The following is a 19,164-nucleotide window of genomic DNA, read 5'->3' on the forward strand; positions in this document are numbered from 1 at the left end:
GTAATTACCATTTATATTAGTCTCTGAGGATGTCACAAACAATAAAATGTCATTTATTTTGATACAATATTGTTAGAGATAACTATAGCAAGTGACTTGGAGACAATAAGAACTGCAGATGCTGGAAGTCAGAGTCAATAAATGGGAGGCTAGAAAAGCACAAAAAGTCAGCTCTCCCCCTCCTCCTTGCCTCCCTGATCTGACCTTACCTGTCTGTCTTCCTAGTCACCTATCCTCTCCACCCTTTCCACTGACCAATCTCAATAATCCTCTCCCTGCAACCATCTGTAACCATCCATATCTACCCTTCCCCCAACCCCAACTGCGCATCTCTCTGGGCTCCTCTCCCCCTCCCCAGTCCTGACAAAGGGTTTTAGTCAGAAATGTTGACTTTTCTGCCCCTTGAATGCTGTTTGACTTGCTGTGCTTTTCCATTTGACTTGCTGTGCTTTTCCAGCCTCACATTTATTGACTATTGCAAACAACTTGACAGAGGCACAGGAATAACATAGACAGCAAACCAACAGAAGAGAAGTGACTAAAAACATATGTAGGGATGTTGGGTACAGAGGAGACTCTTAAAAGAGGAAAGGATATTAGGTAATAAGATGTTTTTCACAAAGCAATGTAAAAACATTGGTCTAGATGGTTGCAAGTAATAATCCAGTGATGGGTTGAAAGGGAGAAAATGAATTCAGGGAAATAGAGTGCAGATTTCACTGATTCTCAGCAAGAAATGAGCAAAATTGAGGGTGCAGTAGTCTCTGTAGCTATCATATTGGAATGGCACAAAGATACTATCAAACCTCACCTTATTATATATCAAAACTGAATTTAATAAGTCTAGGAATCTGTGAGCTAACACCAGAGAAAATAACATGATATCTGCTAAATTGTTATGGAAGCCTGACTGAATCATTATTGTCCTTCAAGAAAAAGGACTATGATATTCTTCCCTGGTTGTTTGTGCATACAATGATTCCTACCTTGATGGTATCACCCACATTCCATGCAGAAATAGTTTTTTAAGAAACACTTCCGCACTCCAAATGAAACACACTTTCCTTTTTAGGAAGTCACACTTTCCTTTTAACAGTATCCTTTTAACAAGGCTTAGAGCCCAGCTGAGTGGTAAGTTGAGCACAGTTGATCAGGTGTATGTCCATAAATGATATCCAGTGCATGCCAGCATCTACATTCCACTGAGGTCTCCTTACATTCTTCATCAACTAACTCTATCAGCATTATCCTCTCTTCCGAAAGATATGCAGTTGGCTCAAACCATTCCTTACGCTTGTTCTCACTAGTTTCTGGGTGAGGAATTCCCAATTCGTAACTACTTATATCAATGGCAACTAGTTTTGCTCAACCCAACAAATAGGACCACACTGTCTCTGACTAACCTTGCATGGTTTTTAATCATCTTAACATCATTATTTGTAGAACACCCCTTACATCTCTTGTTTTTTTTTGAAGACACAAAGAGACTCAACTTGTTCATGTTTTTATTCTGATAGGTATGACCTTGCAATCCTGTTAGCATTTTTGTACTTTTTTAAAACATTCTCTCAATTGTTTCCATAAAACAGGAAACAGTGATAACATTAATGGACCAGTAAACCAAGGGCTCAGCCTTTGCTGTGGAGATAGGAGTTCAACTCCTAGCTGGTAGAATGCAAATTCAATGAATAGATCTGGAATATATAAAATTTATAAATCTAAAAGTAGTCTTGCTAATGGTGTTAATGAGAATATTATTGATTTCTAATAGATCCCACCTGGTTTAGACGTGTTTGAGGGAAGGAAATCTTTGTCTGGCATACATATAACTTCAGAACTTACAGCAAGTAACAAGCTCCAGGTGAGCCACTCATTTGAAGGGAAATTAGATTTTGGCAATATATACTGACCTAGCTGACATCTCACATCAGGGAAAATACCATAGAGCTCAAAGCATCCCCACAGTGTGGAAGTAGGCCATTCAGCCACACCAATCCTCCAAAGAACATCCCACTAAATCCCTGCATTTCCCAAGCCCTGGACACAAGGTGCAATTTAGCATGCTCAATCAACCTGCACATCTTTGGATTGTGGGAGGAAACCAGAGCTCCCGAAGGAAACCCCCACAGCCATGGCAAGAATGGGCAAACCCCACACAGGCAGTTGCCCAAGGCTGGAATTAAACCCAGGCCCCTAGCGTTGAGAGGTAGCAGTGCGAACCACTGAACCACCATGTTGCCCTTTCCATAATAAAGGCAACTAGAACACAATATTTCAAACATGACCCAAACAACATTTGAAAAAAAAGTTCAGCTTAGTTTCTTTGCATTCCAAGACAGTCCCAGTGGAAATAAATTGGGCTTTTTATTTCTCTAAGCCTATCATGAAGCTTCTGGTGTACAATTTCACCTCAGGTATCACCGTGAAGCAAACCTATTACACACAGGTATGTTGGTCTGTTAATTGAAAGACTTCAATGTAGCCTGTGAATCAAGTATTCTGTTCCACCTGAACACAGCAGGATGAATCCAATTAATATCTATTAGTAATGGTATTGAGCACAGTGAGCCATGCAGTCAGCTACCAGCCTCTAAATTAAAAATATGTCTCTGATAGAGATGCCACAGAGACTGTATGATTTTATTAAACAGCTCAAGTGATTTTTCTTTACTTTAAATCCATACATACAATAAGTATAAGAGACAAAAACCTTTATATCAGTTTGAAAGTGGTTAAAAATGCCTCTCTTTTACTGTATTATAATTCTATTCACCTATCAATCCTGTACTTACTGACCTATACTTGCCCCCACTGGTCAAAATGACTTAATTTTAAACTTGTTGCTCATGTTTTCAAATCATTCCATGGACTTCCTCAACTCTTTCTTTCACTCCTTCTCTTTCCATCTCTCTCTAATCTATTCCAGCCCCACTACCCTTCCAAAAAAAATTGCTCCTCAAATCAGGCCTTTAGTGCATGCCCGATTTTAATTTGTCCACTGGTGGCCATGCCTTCCGATGCCTAGGCCTCAAACTATGGGATGTACTTGCTTTAATCTGCCGCCTCACTTCCATTTATTAAAGCAGCCCTTAAAAATCTACCTCCTCCACTGAAATCTTGGTTGTCTGACCAAAAAATGAATTTAATGGCTCAGGTAATGTCTTCCTGTCTAGAAGAAATTGAGCCCCCAAAGAAGTCTCATATGGAGCACATTGTAATGAAGGCGTGGCTTATTCACAATTTATAACACTGAACTTTTCCAAAGACTCTTGTGCAATTCTAGCAGAGGCTACTGTTTCCAGGTGCCCTCAGTGCAGAGCTACCACAGGGACCTGTGTCTAACTGGGGCCTTCATTCAGTGGGAGACCTGACATTGTCGAGGTAAGAGCCTGCTTACTTTAGAATACTATTAGGTCAACTCAGAAAGCGAACACAGGTCACCCACTAGTTCTCTGATTTTGAGTGGAACCAACATCACCGTTGCTACGTTCCAACTATTATATCTTTCGGTGTTATGTTATTTCATCAAGCTCCTGCAAAGCCTGTTGGATAGTTTCATGATCGAAATGTGGTTTGAAAGCATATGTGGTTGTTGATATACTTTTCCAGGTAGGTGACATTTTCCAATCAAGATTAGCTTAAAATGATATATCATTAACAGTGCTAACTGTTACATCTCACAGTAGGTATATCAGTATCCATTTATAAGGGATGCTCATGACAGCAACACTTGAAAATATTGTGAGCAGTTTTAGGGTCTGTATCTCAGAAAGAACATGCAGTCTTGGCGGGGACGCAGACAATGTTCACAAGAGTGTTTCCATGGATAAAAGGCTTGTCATATGAAGAGCAGTTAAGAATTCTGAGTCTATATTCAATGGAGTTTAGAAGGATAGTAGTGGCAAGGGAGGAGGATTGGATCTGAATGAAACTTTCAGAATGTGAAGAGGTCTGGATAGAGTGGATGTGGAGATGTTTCCATGAGTAGGAGAGACTAGGACCTGAGGGCACAGCCTCAGAATGAACAGACGACCCTTTAGAACGGAGATGAGGAGGAATTTCTTCAGAGGGTGGTTAGTCTGGGGAACAAATTGCCATTAAAAGCTGTGGAGGCCAAGTCAATGGGGGTAATTAAGACAGAGATAGATATTTTCTTAATTAATAAAAGATTCAAGGGTTGCAAGGAAAAAGCAGGAGAATGTGTTTGAGAATCAGGTCAGCTATGATCGAATGGTGGAGCAGACTGAATGGGCCAAATGACCTAATTCTGATCCTGTATGTTATGATCCTATGGTCTTGTCATCTTCATAGCTTAACTTCAGATCAGACATTAACTATGTCTGTAGAGCTATTTCACAATCAACCGGTTTAGAAATATTATTTCACATCTGGAATAAGTAGGACCTGAATCCAGACTTTCTGGCCCGGATTTAGGAACACTACCACTCCACTTCAAGAGCCCTGTCATACAGTGCAAGAATGTAAAAACTATATATAATATCCAGCTTTGATAAATATCTGTTGAAACACTAACCACTTTCCAAATTTTGGTTACAATCTTCTAGACTTTCCAGGGAAAGGTCTCCATAGTGGTTCAAAAGCTTGACACTAAAGTAGCCCTCTTGACTGGCACCATATCCACTTTCTCACCCACCAATGCTTTCAGTAGCACCATCTATAAGATGCAGTGCAGAAATTTACCAACGGTCCTGAAATGCCACCTTCCAATCCCACAACCTCTATCATCTAGAAGGACAAGGACAGCAGAAACATGTGAACACCAGCACCTGCAAGTTCAACTCATCATTCTGATTGGAAATATATCACCATTCCCTCACTGCCGTTGGGTCAAAATCTTGGAATTCCTTCCCTAAGGGCATTGTAGGTCGACTCCAGCACATGGATTGCAGCAATTCAAGAAAACAGCTCACCATCACTTTCTCAAATAGGGACAGGCAGTAAATGCTAGGCCAGCCAGCAACACTCACATCTCACAGCTGAATTTATTTTGTTTAAATGAGGCCCCTAACTCAGCAGGATGAGGATGATGTTATACTACACCTTCATTACTTCATACATTTTTGCTTATCCCAGCTCCAAACTCTTCTGGTTTCTGTTGTCTCTTTACTTTGCTCAAGGTTAACCAATCAAGCACATTTAGTTTGGTTACCACATTTACAACAAGTACAAAACAGTTGAACATAACATTAACCAATGTGAATATAAAGTACTATGATATTTCTTTTAATAATGCTTTACTATACCTACTAAAAGGAATATACAGTGTGTAATGACTGATTTCCATGGTAAATTTTACTTTGCAATAAATGTAAAACCAGTTACAAGACATAAAACAGCTGGCTTAATGATGACATTTTAAATCTGTATTTTCTCAACATTTCTCCTTGTTCAATTTGTGACTACTTTTCTAACCAGATTTAGCTGCCATCAGTGTTTAGTCTTGCAATTAGTAATTGAAAATTCTTCTGCTCCTTAATTATTATCTTGATTGAATCTGAATGACCTTGTTGGTAACTATTATCATAACTCATTAGCAGCAGGTGGAAGCTACAAATTGATCGTAATCGCGAGTGTATTCACCACCAGAAGAACAAACTCTTTTGCAGTAATTATTAAATATACCTAAATCTTAACAACAATAGGGCACTCTATAGATTTAAAACATGTTTATAAAATTATTTTTCTATTCTCAGACCACACAGGCAGATTCTGATTGGTCAGAATGTTAAACTGGCGATAAAGCAGAGAATTGGCGACCTTAATGACCCCCTTTTGTCATGAAATAGATACAAGATATGTACAAATTCCTTCTGCTTTCACATTCAGAATACGCACCATTGCATTGTGTGGTACCATCTATGTGATAAATGAGACAGATTTCAAACAGATCTAGCAACTCAAGGCTGGGCATCCATGAAGTGCTATGCATCATCAACAAGAACAGAATTGTACTCTAATCTTCAACATATTCCCCATTCAATCAATACCAACATGTCAGGGGATCAACTCTGGATCAATGGAGAGTGCAGGAGGGCATGCCAGGAGCAGCACTAGGCATGCCTAAAAATGAGGTGTCAACGTGGTGAAACGTCCCAAACAGGACTACTTGCATGCTAAACAGCATATGCAACAAGTGATAGACAGAGCTAAGCGATCCACTACCAACAGGGTCAGATCTAAGATCTGTAGACCTGGCACATTCATTTTGTGAAGGATGGTGAAGAATTAAACAACTCACTGAGGAAGGAGGCTCCAAAAATATCCCCTTCTTCAATGATGGAACAACAGATAAGGCTGAAACATTCAAAGCCATCTTCAGCCAGAAGTACCAAATGGATAATCTATTTCATCCTCCTCTGATGGTCCCCAGAATCCCAGATACAATTCTACAGCCAATTCAATTCAATAATGTAATATGAAGAAACAGTTGGAGGCAATGAATACTGCAAGGACCATTGACCCTGACAATATTCTGGCAATAATACTCAAGAATTGTGCTCCAGAAACTGCAATTCCCCCAGCCAAGCTCTTCCAAGACAGTTTTAACACTGGCATTTACTCAACAATGTGGAAAATTGCCCAAGTATATCCTGTGCACAAAAAGCAGGACAAATCCAACCCGGCCAGTTACCACCCTATCAATCTACTCTGGATCATCAGTAAAGTGATGAAAGATGTCATCAACAGTGCTATCAAGCAGCACCTGCTCAGTGATGCTCAGTTTGGGTTCTGCCAGGGCCACTCAGCTCCTGACCTCATTATAGCCTTGGTTCAAACATGGACAAAAGAGTTGAATTCCAGGGGAGAAGAGAGAGTGACAGCCCTTGACATTAGGATGTATTCAATCGAGTGTGGCATCAAGGAACCCTAGCAAAGCTGTAATCAGTGGAGGCAAATTCTCTGCTTGTTGGATTCATACCTGGCACATAGGAAGATAGGTATGGTTTTTGGATGAATGTAGATTTCTCCTGCTTCCTCATTTCCCCTCCCCCCACCTTATCTCAGTCCCAAACCCCAGATTCAGCACCGCCCTCTTGATCTGCAATCTTCTTCCCGACCTCTCCGCCCCCACCCCTCGCCGGCCTATCACCCTCACCCTCACCCTCACCTCCTTCTACCTATCATATTCCCAGCGCCCCTCCCCCAAATTCCCCCCCCACCACCTTTTATCTCAGCCACTTGGCACACCAGCCTCATTACTGAAGAAGGGCTTATGCCTGAAACGTCGATTCTCCTGCTCCTCGGATACTGCCTGGCCTGCGGCGCTTTTCCAGCACCACACTTTTCAACTCTGGTCTCCAGCATCTGCAGTCATCGCTTTCTCATGGTTTTTGGAAGGTGTAGTCCCAGCTCGAGGACATAAACTGTAGAAGTTCCTCAGGCACATCTAGGCACAACCATAATCACGTTTTTCCTCATGCTTTCACAGGATTTGCACATCGATAGTTGGGCCAGCATTTATTGCCCATCCATAATCACCCAAAGGGCAGTTAAGAGTTAACCACATTGCTGTGGGTCTGGAGTCACATGTAGGTCAGACCAGATAAGAATGGCATCTTCCTTCCCGAAAGAACATTAATGTCAATCAACAGGGGTGGTATGGTGGCTCAGTGGTTAGCACTGCTGCCTTACAGGTCAAGGGACCCGGATTCAATTCCAGCTTCAGGCAACTATCTGTGTGGAGTTTGCACATTCTCCCTATGTCTGCGTGGTGTTGCTCTGGTTTCCTCCCACAATCCAAAGATGTGCAGGTTAGGTGAATTAGCCATGCTAAATTGGTCATAGTGTTCAGGGATGTGTAGGTTAGGTGCATAAGCCAGGGATAATGTGGAGTACTACGGTAGGGGAATGAGTCTGGGTGGGATACTCTTCAGAGGTTGGTGTGGACATGTTGGGCCAAATGGCCTGTTTCCACACTGTAGGAATTCTATGAAGCAATGGATTCGTGGTCATCATTGGACACTTTATTACAGATTTTTAAAAATTCAAATGCCACCATCTGTCATGCTGAGATTCAAACCTGAGTCCCAGAAACATTACCTGGCTGTCTGGATTAATAGTTTAGTGAGAGACAAGGCAATCACCTCTCCTCCTGCTTCATTACCGACCTTCCCTCCATCATCAGGCCAGAAGTGGGAATGCTTGCTGATGATTACACAATGTTCGGCACTATTTGTGACTCCTCAGATACTGAAGTAGTCCGTGTTCAAATGCAACAAGATCTCGAAGCTATCTAGGCTTGAGCTGAAATGTGACAAGTAACATTCGCAACACACAAATGCCAGGCAATATCCTTCTCCAACATGCGACAATCTGACCACCACCCCTTGACATTCAGTGGTGTTACCATCACTGAATCTCCCACTATCAACATCCTGGAGTTTATCATTGACCAGAAACCTGGTGCAAGATGGAGCAACAGCGCTGCGTTCGACCTCATGGTCTGGGGCTTGACGGCCTCCATCTGCTTTTGTTGTTTCTTTTCTTTCCTTTTGCTTTTTTATCTCTTTCATTTCCAGGCCTTTTATGGCAGCGGCCATAAGTCAGAGCGGGGCTGAAGTGTTTGAGGGATGTCCCCCGACATCTGTGGCATTGAGAGCAGGAAGCCTGAGGTTTCCCAGAGAGTGGGCCAAAGTGGAGGAGACCAAGTGTTTGTAGGGCGTACACTTATGAAAGACTGTTGATCTTTTACCTTTATTCCTTTATTTTTCCCCGTAAAGTGAGGAAGCTTTGTAATGTTAAATTTTAACTTTATTTTTCTACTCGTACTAAGAACAATGGTAATGCTTTACGTTTAACGTTTAACTGTTTTTCTACTTGTTTTGTACCTGGGTACCTTCATACCTAACATGTGTGGTGACATTGTACACTTTTCACTATACTCCTGTACTTCTGCAGTTCTGTACACATGACAATAAAGTTTAAATCATGCTCGCCTGGACTCACCACATAAACACAGTAGTTACAAGAGCAGGTCAGAGGCTAGGGTTACTGCAGTGAGTAATTCACCTCCTGTCTCCCCAAAGCCTGACCCACCATCTACAAGGCACATGTCAGAACCGTGATGGAGTACTCCCCACCTGCCTGGATGAATGCAGCTCCAAAACCACTCAAGAAGCTTGACACCATCCAGTGCAAAAGATCCAGTACAAAGCAACCCATTTGATTGGCACCACAAATACAAGCTTTTAGTCGTCCAACACCAACAATTAGTTGCAGCAGTCTGTTCTAACTACAAGATGCATGGCAGAAAAATAATGAAAAGCTCTCAGATAGCAGTTTCCAAACCCACAGCCACTTCTGTCGTGAAGAACCAAAACAGCAGATACATGGGAGCATCACCACCAGCAAGTTCCCCTCCAAGCCATTCACCATCCTGACTTGGGAATATATTACTGCTCCTTTACTGTCGTTGGGTAAAATCCTGGAATTCCCTCTCTAAGCGCATTGTGGGTCAACCTACAGTATGTGAACTGTAGCATTTCAAGAAGGTAGTTCACCACCATCTTCTCATGGGCAACTAGGGACAGACAATAAATGCTGGTGAGCCAACAACAGCCATGTCCCATAAGTGAATTTAAAATAATGAAATCCTGTGTATTTATGCGGCTTTTAGCAAACACAAATGCATCAGGTTGCAAACTAATATTGACAACTTACTGTTCTTACTGCACCTCCATACCACTGGTGGCCCAAGCAAACAACACCCTTTTTTCATATTTTATTTGAGCCCTTTTCTTTTCAAGTCTATGTCTAGCATCCAAATTCAATGTGTGCATGACAAAAAGCCTTCAACTTCCTGTATCTTTCTTGTGATGTTTAGTTTCAAGTCACCTTGGACTGCTAAGAAAAATTCAAGTTCTGTGAAAGAGACTCAGTGCCACTCCGTACTCCCATCAAAGCTCACTTGCATGAATATTCACTGCCACAAGCACAAAATCGGTTGCATGTGGTGATATTAGATAATAATTACAACATAATTGGTCCAACAGGTCCTGCATGTAAGGCTTTCTTTAAATCCGAGCTGGAAGCATTTGGTGTCCTAAAGAAAATTCTCTGAGCTGATGTAATTAGTAGAGTCCTACTGAGAGAAAACAGATAATTCAGGCTGAGATGTTCCATCAATAAATGAAATCTCCCCCTTCAGCCTTAACAATGTCCTTTGATCAATTGAGGTGCTTTCCAAAGTCCTTCACAAGTTTCCTCTCACATTACTCGGCTTCTATTTAGCTTTGCCTGAGTTTATACGTAGTATTGTGAATAGTGGTCTGAAAGAGGTAACTTCTCAGTGGTATCTGTAGTGATTCAAGGTAAAGTTCAAAATAACTTTTTTAAAAAAGTAAAGTTGCCATAGCCTTACCAGACCATAGGGCTGCTCTCTCATTAGAGAGAAATGGCCTTGTGGTAGTTTGACCTGAGGGAGGTTGAGAATGAGAGTCCTTCATGGTAGCCTTAGGAATTGAGCCCATGTTGGTGACATCATTCTGAATCTTTAACCAGCCCCTCTCAAGCTTATCCCTAAAGACAAAACTCAGTCCTATTGTTTGAGTTCCATTCACTAACCCACATAAACTGAAGACATTGAAGTTATGAAGAAGCTGTTTTTATTTAATTTTCTCCACTACGGTATTACTATATTCTTCGTTATTTTATAAGGCACTGTTTGCACGTTTTAACTCATAGTTAAATTACAATTTGTGATTCTTTTATGTGAGAAACAGAACTCACTCACAAATCAGCCTGAGACAAAGCCTTGGAAACAAGAACAATTTATTACGGCCTTGCAAGTACCGGACGCTTCTGCAATCAAGCAAAAATGCGCGTGAAAACAGAGCATGTTAACATTCTTATTCAGTTTGCAAGTTGCGGAATCACGCCTCCCTTTTCCCATCCTATCATAAGCCGCTAAACCTCACTTGTTTTTTTTCTCTAGTTATTATCTTATCTGGCCATCCTGCTGTCCTTGTATGTCTGCATTCTTTGTTCCTTGTTTGTTACAGCTTGTTCTTTTATCCAGTTTCTCTTATCATACTATAAGCTTTATTGTGAAATGCCCCTGCTGCTTCTTTTTGTGGTCAGCTACAACCCTTCATAGTTATTTCCTAGCTTAAAACTATTTTCTTTAAAAGACCCTCTATATTCATTAAAGTCTTAGCCTTAAGTATGCTACATGCTACATGCTACAAGAATTCCGCGACCGTTTGTATAATGTTCCCCTTCCCCTCCCTCCACAACACCCCCTCCCCCACCTGCAGAAACTACATTTCTTATCTCCCACAGTTCCCCCTTTTTCTTTTTCTCTAACTGGTGTTTCTGCACTTATTAAGTCTCCTTTAATTCATTTTCTTAGGTTCTGCCCTCTTACGCCTTTTGGCGATGAGGTTCACAATCCTATATTTTACATTTGTGTTGTTCGTCCCTCGAACTCTAGAAGCATTCTTTGACTTTCTCTTTGTTGCATATCATCTGCTGATTGTAAAAGCATCTGATGATTTATTTGGGTTCCTTCCCCAAGGGATGTCATCAGTCGGCTCATTACCCATTATAGGACATTGAACCCTACCACCAGACCCACTAATATCAATAATCCATAGATAGCTAGATTGACTAACCACTTTCCCCAACCAGTCAATGCCCAATTCCCCCATTCCCATCCTTTTTCGTTCCAGTACCGATTACCGGCCTCCCTTATCTTGGCGTTTTTTTCTCGCACATGTTTGGAGATATCAATAATATTAGAGGAGACCTCAGGTATGTATGTACAACATTCCTCTCCAATTAGTGCACAGGTACCACCCTTCTCTGCCAGAATATAGTCCAGAGCCATCCTGTTCTGAAGAGTCATTAGCCTAGTGGCAATCATTTCGGTCGTTATGGCTGCTACTTGGGATTGGGTTTTGGCCAACACATCGGCAGTATTGTTGGCCAACTCTTCCAGGGAAGCCGCCAACATTTGCATTTCTACTCCTGCTCGAGCGGTCCCATACATACGTATCAAAGTCCAGAGGAGGCGATCTCCTTCGGTTACTTTCCGGGTTACTCGCCTTCCTCCCTGTTTATTCCAAGGTATTTTTGGGCTCTCTTTAACAGCCTCAAGTGGGGAATTATATAGGCGAGGTAGCAGCAGCCACTCCATCCTTTCTGGTTTTGGGGTAGTGTCTGAACTGGATGGTCCCAGCACCCATTCCCGTTACATCCGCCACTCCAAACGTACTTCTCGCCGGGGATAAATGGGTAGGCCTTTAAGTCACACACCCAATATGTCCCATTCAATACTTGGGGAATGGTTATGGGAGTAGCTTGGCTGGTGTGGACACAAGATGATTTTCCTAATCGGAAGGATGCGGTATTATTCTGATTACAGAAACAAGTGGGATTTACTGCTCCTTTCGGTGGGGAAACTCTAAGGCCATTGATAGCACCCAGAGTTTTCAGAGCTGGTCGAGGGAACCATCCTGCAAAATTATAATTATCCCTGTCAGATCTCCATTTTGTATTGTTTGAGCCTGAGTCAAATTGTTGTACATCGTACACTTCTCTTTTGGTAAGTGATATTACCGTGAGAGGAATTCCGGATTCCCCATAGTGTGGGATCTCCGCACATACCCAACAGTCGGTATGCTCCTTTAGTTTAGCATAATTCTGACATAAAGCGGTAAAATGATTTTTCCCACCCCCCTTGGCAGCTAGTGCCAATATTATCGTGACAATATAAAGCTGACCACTCATTTCAGCTCACAACCCTATCTGTCTATTCCCTAACCCTTTGTATGCCAGGAAGGAATGAGTCCATGCAACACTTACAGTTGTTTTGGGATACAGTTTTTTAAACTAATATTTAATAGTCTCTTATCTCAGTTCATTCTTTTTGCTCAGCTTGATTTTCAGGGGGTTGTCTGTAAGATGTGCTTGCCACTCTGCCGGATAGGAAGGAGCATCCACCGGGCCCTTAACATGAGTGTGATGACTCCACCCTTTTTCAGCAGTTCGGACGGCTGTTTCAGTAGTCAGGAGGGTTAGGAATGGTCCCTCCCAGCTTGGCTGCAGTTTGGTTTCTTTCTAGGTCTTTATCAGGACCCAATCACACGGTCATATCCGATGTACTGCGAACTCAAGTGGAGGTGTCTGGGTCAACAGACACTTCTTCCTAAGGACAGATAAAGAAGAGCCAAGCGCTACAATATAGTTCTTTAAAAACTTATCATTGAACTCTACAGTTGGTAATTGTCCTGTCACTTCCTCATCATTTCCTCTAATTAGGGTTGGCTCAAAAATAGGCACCAAGAATTCTTCGCCTTTTACTCCGCAAACCTTGAGATTCTTGTTAGTCAATTTAACACCGGTAGGTTTAAAACTTAGGGATGATCATGCCGCTCCCGTGTCCACCAAAAATACTGCCTCTTCCCCTTCAGGTCCCACCTTTACATTTATCAAGAGTTCCCGGTGGGTCTCAAGAGGAATGAACCCCTGACTCCCCTAATCTTCATCTAAGGTCATTAGGGAAATGGCTTCCTTTTCTCGTGCTAATTCCGGGTATTCCCATTTAAAATACCCCACTTTCCCGCAATGGTGACACCCTGCCTGTTGCCTCCTTTCCCGGGTATCTGACCCTTGTCTTTCGTGTCCTCCCCTACCCTTCCTGTTATCCCCTGATCCCATTCTCCTTTTTGTTATTTCTTCTACTGCCTCCACCATCATTTTGGCTTTCTGTTTCTGCTTCTCGTCTTCCCTTTTCACATACACTTTCCGTGCCTCACAAAACAGTTCTTCCATCTGGCTTTCACTCCATCCATCTAATTTCTGTAATTTCTTTTGTATGTTCGGCCATGATTTAGTTACAAACTGGACCTTTAAGAGTCCCTGTGCTATCGGATTATCGGTATCCGTTCCCGAATACTTCCTTGTGGCCTCCTTGAGCCTTTTAAGAAATGCAAAAGGGGTTTCATCCTTCTCTTGTTGTACTTCAAAGGCCTTAACAAAGTTTTGTGATCGAGGTGCCGCCTCTTTAATTCCTAATATTACCATTTCTCGTAGATCCCACATTGACTCTCTATCTTCTCTGTCATTATTTTCCCAAAGAGGGTCAACATTTAGGAATTTCTGTTCTGCTGGGGCCCCTTCTTCCCCAACTGGGTGCTTCTTTTCCCATTCCTGTAAAGCCGCTCTCCTAATCATACCTCGTTCTTCCCCTGAAATTAACGTTCCTAAAATTGCCATCAGTTCTCCCCAGGTTTATAAATTAGGCCCTAGGAATTGCTGTAATTGTTCGGCTAGTCCAACCGGATCCTCTATTAAACTTTTCATTTCCTTTTTAAAGACCCTAACTTCACTGCTAGTTAAGGGAGTGTTTACATATCCGATTGTACTTTCTCCAATCGGAACCTCTCGTAAGGGACATAATTTTATATTTTCCATTATCTCTGCCCCTCCTTTACATGTGGTGGCTCGAGTGATTCTGAGCCCCCCCCCCCCCCCCCCCCCCTCCCCCTCCCCCAGGTTCAGCATCTTTTAGTTCAGAGTCCATTCCCCTTTCTGTGTCTGGACTCGGTTCTACTTCGGGAGCTGTAGGCTCGTTCCGGGGAGTAGTATATGGGGGCGGCAAACACATTAAGGGATCCCATTGTGGCTTCCCTTGTTCATTCTTTTTCTGTTCTTTCCCTGATTCCTCCGTATTCATGGGACATAATTTTACTCCCGTGCTCCCTATCTAACAAGCCGAATAATTGGACTCTTTTTGACTGTATGGTTCTTTTCGATTGACATATATATTAAGATCTTGACACAGCCAATCCTCATCAGGCCCATATTTGGGCCAAAAAATACCAGGCGCCTTAATACTTTCTCTAGTCCAAACGAAACAACAATAGTTTATCGTTGTAGCCTTATCTTTCTCCTGCGTCCAGGAGTTGTGTTCCCAATTACCCAAAATTTTCCCCAAAGGACTGTTGGGCGGAATATATTCCCCTTTAACGTTATTTACAGATCGATCGTTACACAGGCAACTCCCCGTGTCTCCCATTGTTGCTAACTTAATTAATCTTAACGAGGTCCGGTGTCACCTTCTTCCACACCCCCTTCAGGGTCCTGACTAGACACCTTACTCGTCCGATTAATATGATCAATTATATGCTTTTTTTTGAGACTTCAACTGTTCTCCATAAATCACTTTTATGTAAGGATAAAAGAGATTAGTTAGAAACTGATAGTAAGGCAGTCATGACCTGTAAAAAGAACAGGAGTTAACATTTTATTTCATAATCTGTAAAATCCTTAACCTTAAAAGAAATCATGTTAAAATTTCCATAGAACATAGAACATAGAACATAGAACAATACAGCACAGAACAGGCCCTTCGGCCCACGATGTTGTGCCGAACTTCTAACCTAGATTAAGTACCCATCCATGTACCTATCCAAATGCCGCTTAAAGGTCGCCAATGATTCCGACTCTACCACTCCCACGGGCAGCGCATTCCATGCCCCCACCACTCTCTGGGTAAAGAACCCACCCCTGACATCTCCCCTATACCTTCCACCCTTCACCTTAAATTTATGTCCCCTTGTAACACTCTGTTGTACCCGGGGAAAAAGTTTCTGACTGTCTACTCTATCTATTCCTCTGATCATCTTATAAACCTCTATCAAGTCACCCCTCATCCTTCGCCGTTCCAACGAGAAAAGGCCGAGAACTCTCAACCTATCCTCGTACGACTTCCTCTCCATTCCAGGCAACATCCTGGTAAATCTTCTCTGCACTCTCTCCAAAGCTTCCACATCTTTCCTAAAGTGAGGCGACCAGAACTGCACACAGTACTCCAACTGTGGCCTAACCAAAGTCCTGTACAGCTGCAACATCACTTCACGACTCTTGAATTCAATCCCTCTGCTAATGAACGATAATACTCCATAGGCCTTCTTACAAACTCTATCCACCTGAGTGGCAACCTTCAAAGATCTATGAACATAGACCCCAAGATCCCTCTGTTCCTCCACCTGACTAAGAACCCTACCATTAACCCTGTATTCCGCATTCTTATTTGTTCTTCCAAAATGGACAACCTCACACTTGGCAGGGTTGAACTCCATCTGCCACTCCTCAGCCCAGCTCTGCATCATATCTAAGTCCCTCTGCAGCCGACAACAGCCCTCCTCACTGTCCACAACTCCACCTATCTTCGTATCATCTGCAAATTTACTGACCCACCCTTCGACTCCCTCATCTAAGTCATTAATAAAAATTACAAACAGCAGAGGACCCAGAACTGATCCCTGCGGAACTCCACTTGTAACTGGGCTCCAGGCTGAATATTTACCATCTACCACCACTCTCTGCCTTCGACCGGTTAGCCAGTTTTCTATCCAATTGGCCAAATCTCCCTCTATCCCATGCCTCCTGACTTTCCGCATAAGCCTACCATGGGGAACCTTATCAAATGCCTTACTAAAATCCATGTACACTACATCCACTGCTCTACCCTCATCCACATGCTTGGTCACCTCCTCGAAGAATTCAATAAGACTTGTAAGGCAAGACCTACCCTTCACAAATCCGTGCTGGCTGTCCCTAATCAAGCAGTGTCTTTCCAGATACTCATAAATCCTATCCCTCAGTACCCTTTCCATTACTTTGCCTACCACAGAAGTAAGACTAACAGGCCTGTAATTCCCGGGGTTATCCCTATTCCCTTTTTTGAACAGGGGCACAACATTCGCTACTCTCCAGTCCCCTGGTACCACCCCCGTTGCCAGTGAAGACGAGAAGATCATTGCCAATGGTACTGCAATTTCCTCTCTTGCTTCCCACATAATCCTAGGATATATCCCGTCAGGTCCGGGGGACTTGTCTATCCTCAAGTTGTTCAAAATGTCCAACACATCTTCCTTCCTAACAGGTATCTCTTCTAGCTTACCAGTTCATTTCACACTCTCCTCTTCTACAATACGGTCCCTCTCGTTCGTAAATACTGAAGAGAAGTACTTGTTCAAGACCTCTCCTATCTCTTCCGACTCAATACACAGTCTCCCACTACTGTCCTTGATCGGACCTACCCTCGTTCTCGTTATTCTCAGGTTTCTCACATACGCATAAAATGCCTTGGGGTTATCCTTGATCCTATCCGCCAACGATTTTTCATGCCCTCTCTTAGCTCTCCTAATCCCTTTCTTCAGGTCCCTTCTGGCTATCCTGTATCCCTCCACTGCTCTGTCTGAATCCTGTTTCCTCAACCTTATGTAAGCCTCCTTCTTCCTCTTTACCAGACATTCAACCTCTCTCGTCAACCAAGGCTCCCTCACACGACCATTTCTTTCCTGCCTGATAGGTACATACATATCATGGACACGTCGTATCTGCTCTTTGAAAAAGTTCCACCTTTCCACCACATCCTTCCCTGACAGCCTATGCTCCCAACGTATGCTCCTCAAATCCTGCCTTACTGCATCGTAATTTCCCTTCCCCCAGTTATAAAATCTACCTTGTTGTGCGCACCTATCTCTCTCCATAACCAAGGTGAAAGTCACAGAATTGTGGTCACCATCACCAAAATGTTCACCCACTAACAAGCCCACCACTTATCCCGGTTCATTACCGAGTACCAAATCCAATATGGCCTCCCCTCTGGTTGGACAATCTACATACTGCGTTAGAAAAGCTTCCTGGACACACTGCACAAACACCGCCCCATCCAATCTACTTGACCTAAAGAGCTTCCAATCAATATTTGGGAAGTTGAAGTCGCCCATGACTATGACCCTGTGGCTTCTGCACCTTTCCAAAATCTGTTTCCCAATCTGTTTCTCCACATCTCTGCTGCTATTGGGGGGCCTATAGTAAACACCCAACAAGGTGACTGCACCTTTCCTATTTCTGACTTCAGCCTATACTACCTCCAGAGGCAGATCCCCCTCAAATTTCCTTTCTGCAACCATTATACCATTTCTAATTAGCAATGCCACCCCCCCTCCTTTTTTCCCACCCTCCCTAATCTTACTGAAACACCTGTAACCAGGAACGTCCAACAGCCATTCCTGTCCCTCATCTATCCACGTTTCCGTGATGGCCACAACATCGTAGTCCCAGGTACCGATCCATGCCTTAAGTTCACCTACCTTATTTCTGATACTCCTTGCGTTGAAGTATACGCACTTGAGCCCATCTCTGTGTCCGCAAGTAGTCCCTGTCAGTGCTACCTTCTCCACAGCCTCCCTACAGTCTTGGGCATCCTGACACACAGCTAGCCTTACTTGCTGGACTACAAGTCCGGATCCCATCCCCCTGCCAAATTAGTTTAAACCCCCCCGAAGAGTGCTAGCAAACCTACCCCCCAGGATATTGGTGCCCTTCTGGTTCAGGTGCAACCCGTCCTGTTTGTACAGGTCCCACCTTCCCCAGAATGCAGTCCAATTGTCCAAATATCTGAAGCCCTCCCTCCTACACCAGCCTTGCAGCCACGTGTTCAACTGCACTCTCTCCCTATTCTTTGCCTCACTGTCACGTGGCGCCGGCAACAACCCAGAGATGACGACTCTGTCTGTCCTAGCTTTTAGCTTCCAGCCTAACTCCTTGAGCTCTTGAATGACCTCCCCACCCCTCTTCCTACCTATGTCGTTGGTGCCAATGTGTACCACGACTTCTGGCTGCACACCCTCCCCCTTAAGGATTCTGAAGACACGGTCTGAGACGTCTCGGACCCTAGCACCCGGGAGGCAACAAACCATCCGTGAGTTTCGCCCATGTCCACAGAACCGCCTGTCCGTCCCTCTAACTAGAGAGTCCCCTATAACTAGCGCTCTCCTCCTCTCCCCCTTTCCCTTCTGAGTCTCAGAGCCACAGACCGCTTCACTGCAGCTTACACCTGCAACGCTGTCCCCCCCAACAGTTTCCAAAGCTGTATACTTATTTTTTAGGGGAACGACCACAGGGGAACCCTGCACTGCCTGCTTCTTCCCCTTCCCACCTCTAACTGTTACCCAGCTACCTCTGTTCTCAAATACTAATCACTTACCTTCCCGCCCAGCTATGCGCTCCAACCTCACTTCCGCTGCTCCCACTCAAATGACCGTTGGTGATTAGAGGGTGAGTATTTATACTCACAGTTCTCCTTTCTGGCTGCCCCTCTGATTGCCGTCACTTCCTCTGCTGCTC

General features: G+C 43.4%; 1 pseudogene; it reads right to left on the reverse strand.

The window, feature by feature from the left end:
- Positions 1 to 10,804: 10,804 nt before the first annotated feature.
- Positions 10,805 to 13,113, reverse strand: LOC148151997 (uncharacterized; annotated as a pseudogene).
- Between the last annotated feature and the right edge of the window lie 6,051 nt (positions 13,114 to 19,164).

The sequence above is a fragment of the Chiloscyllium plagiosum genome, unplaced genomic scaffold (genome assembly GCF_037043375.1).
Source record: "Chiloscyllium plagiosum isolate Xiang-an unplaced genomic scaffold, Cpla_swu_hap1 HiC_scaffold_2, whole genome shotgun sequence".
NCBI classification, from domain to species: domain Eukaryota; kingdom Metazoa; phylum Chordata; class Chondrichthyes; order Orectolobiformes; family Hemiscylliidae; genus Chiloscyllium; species Chiloscyllium plagiosum.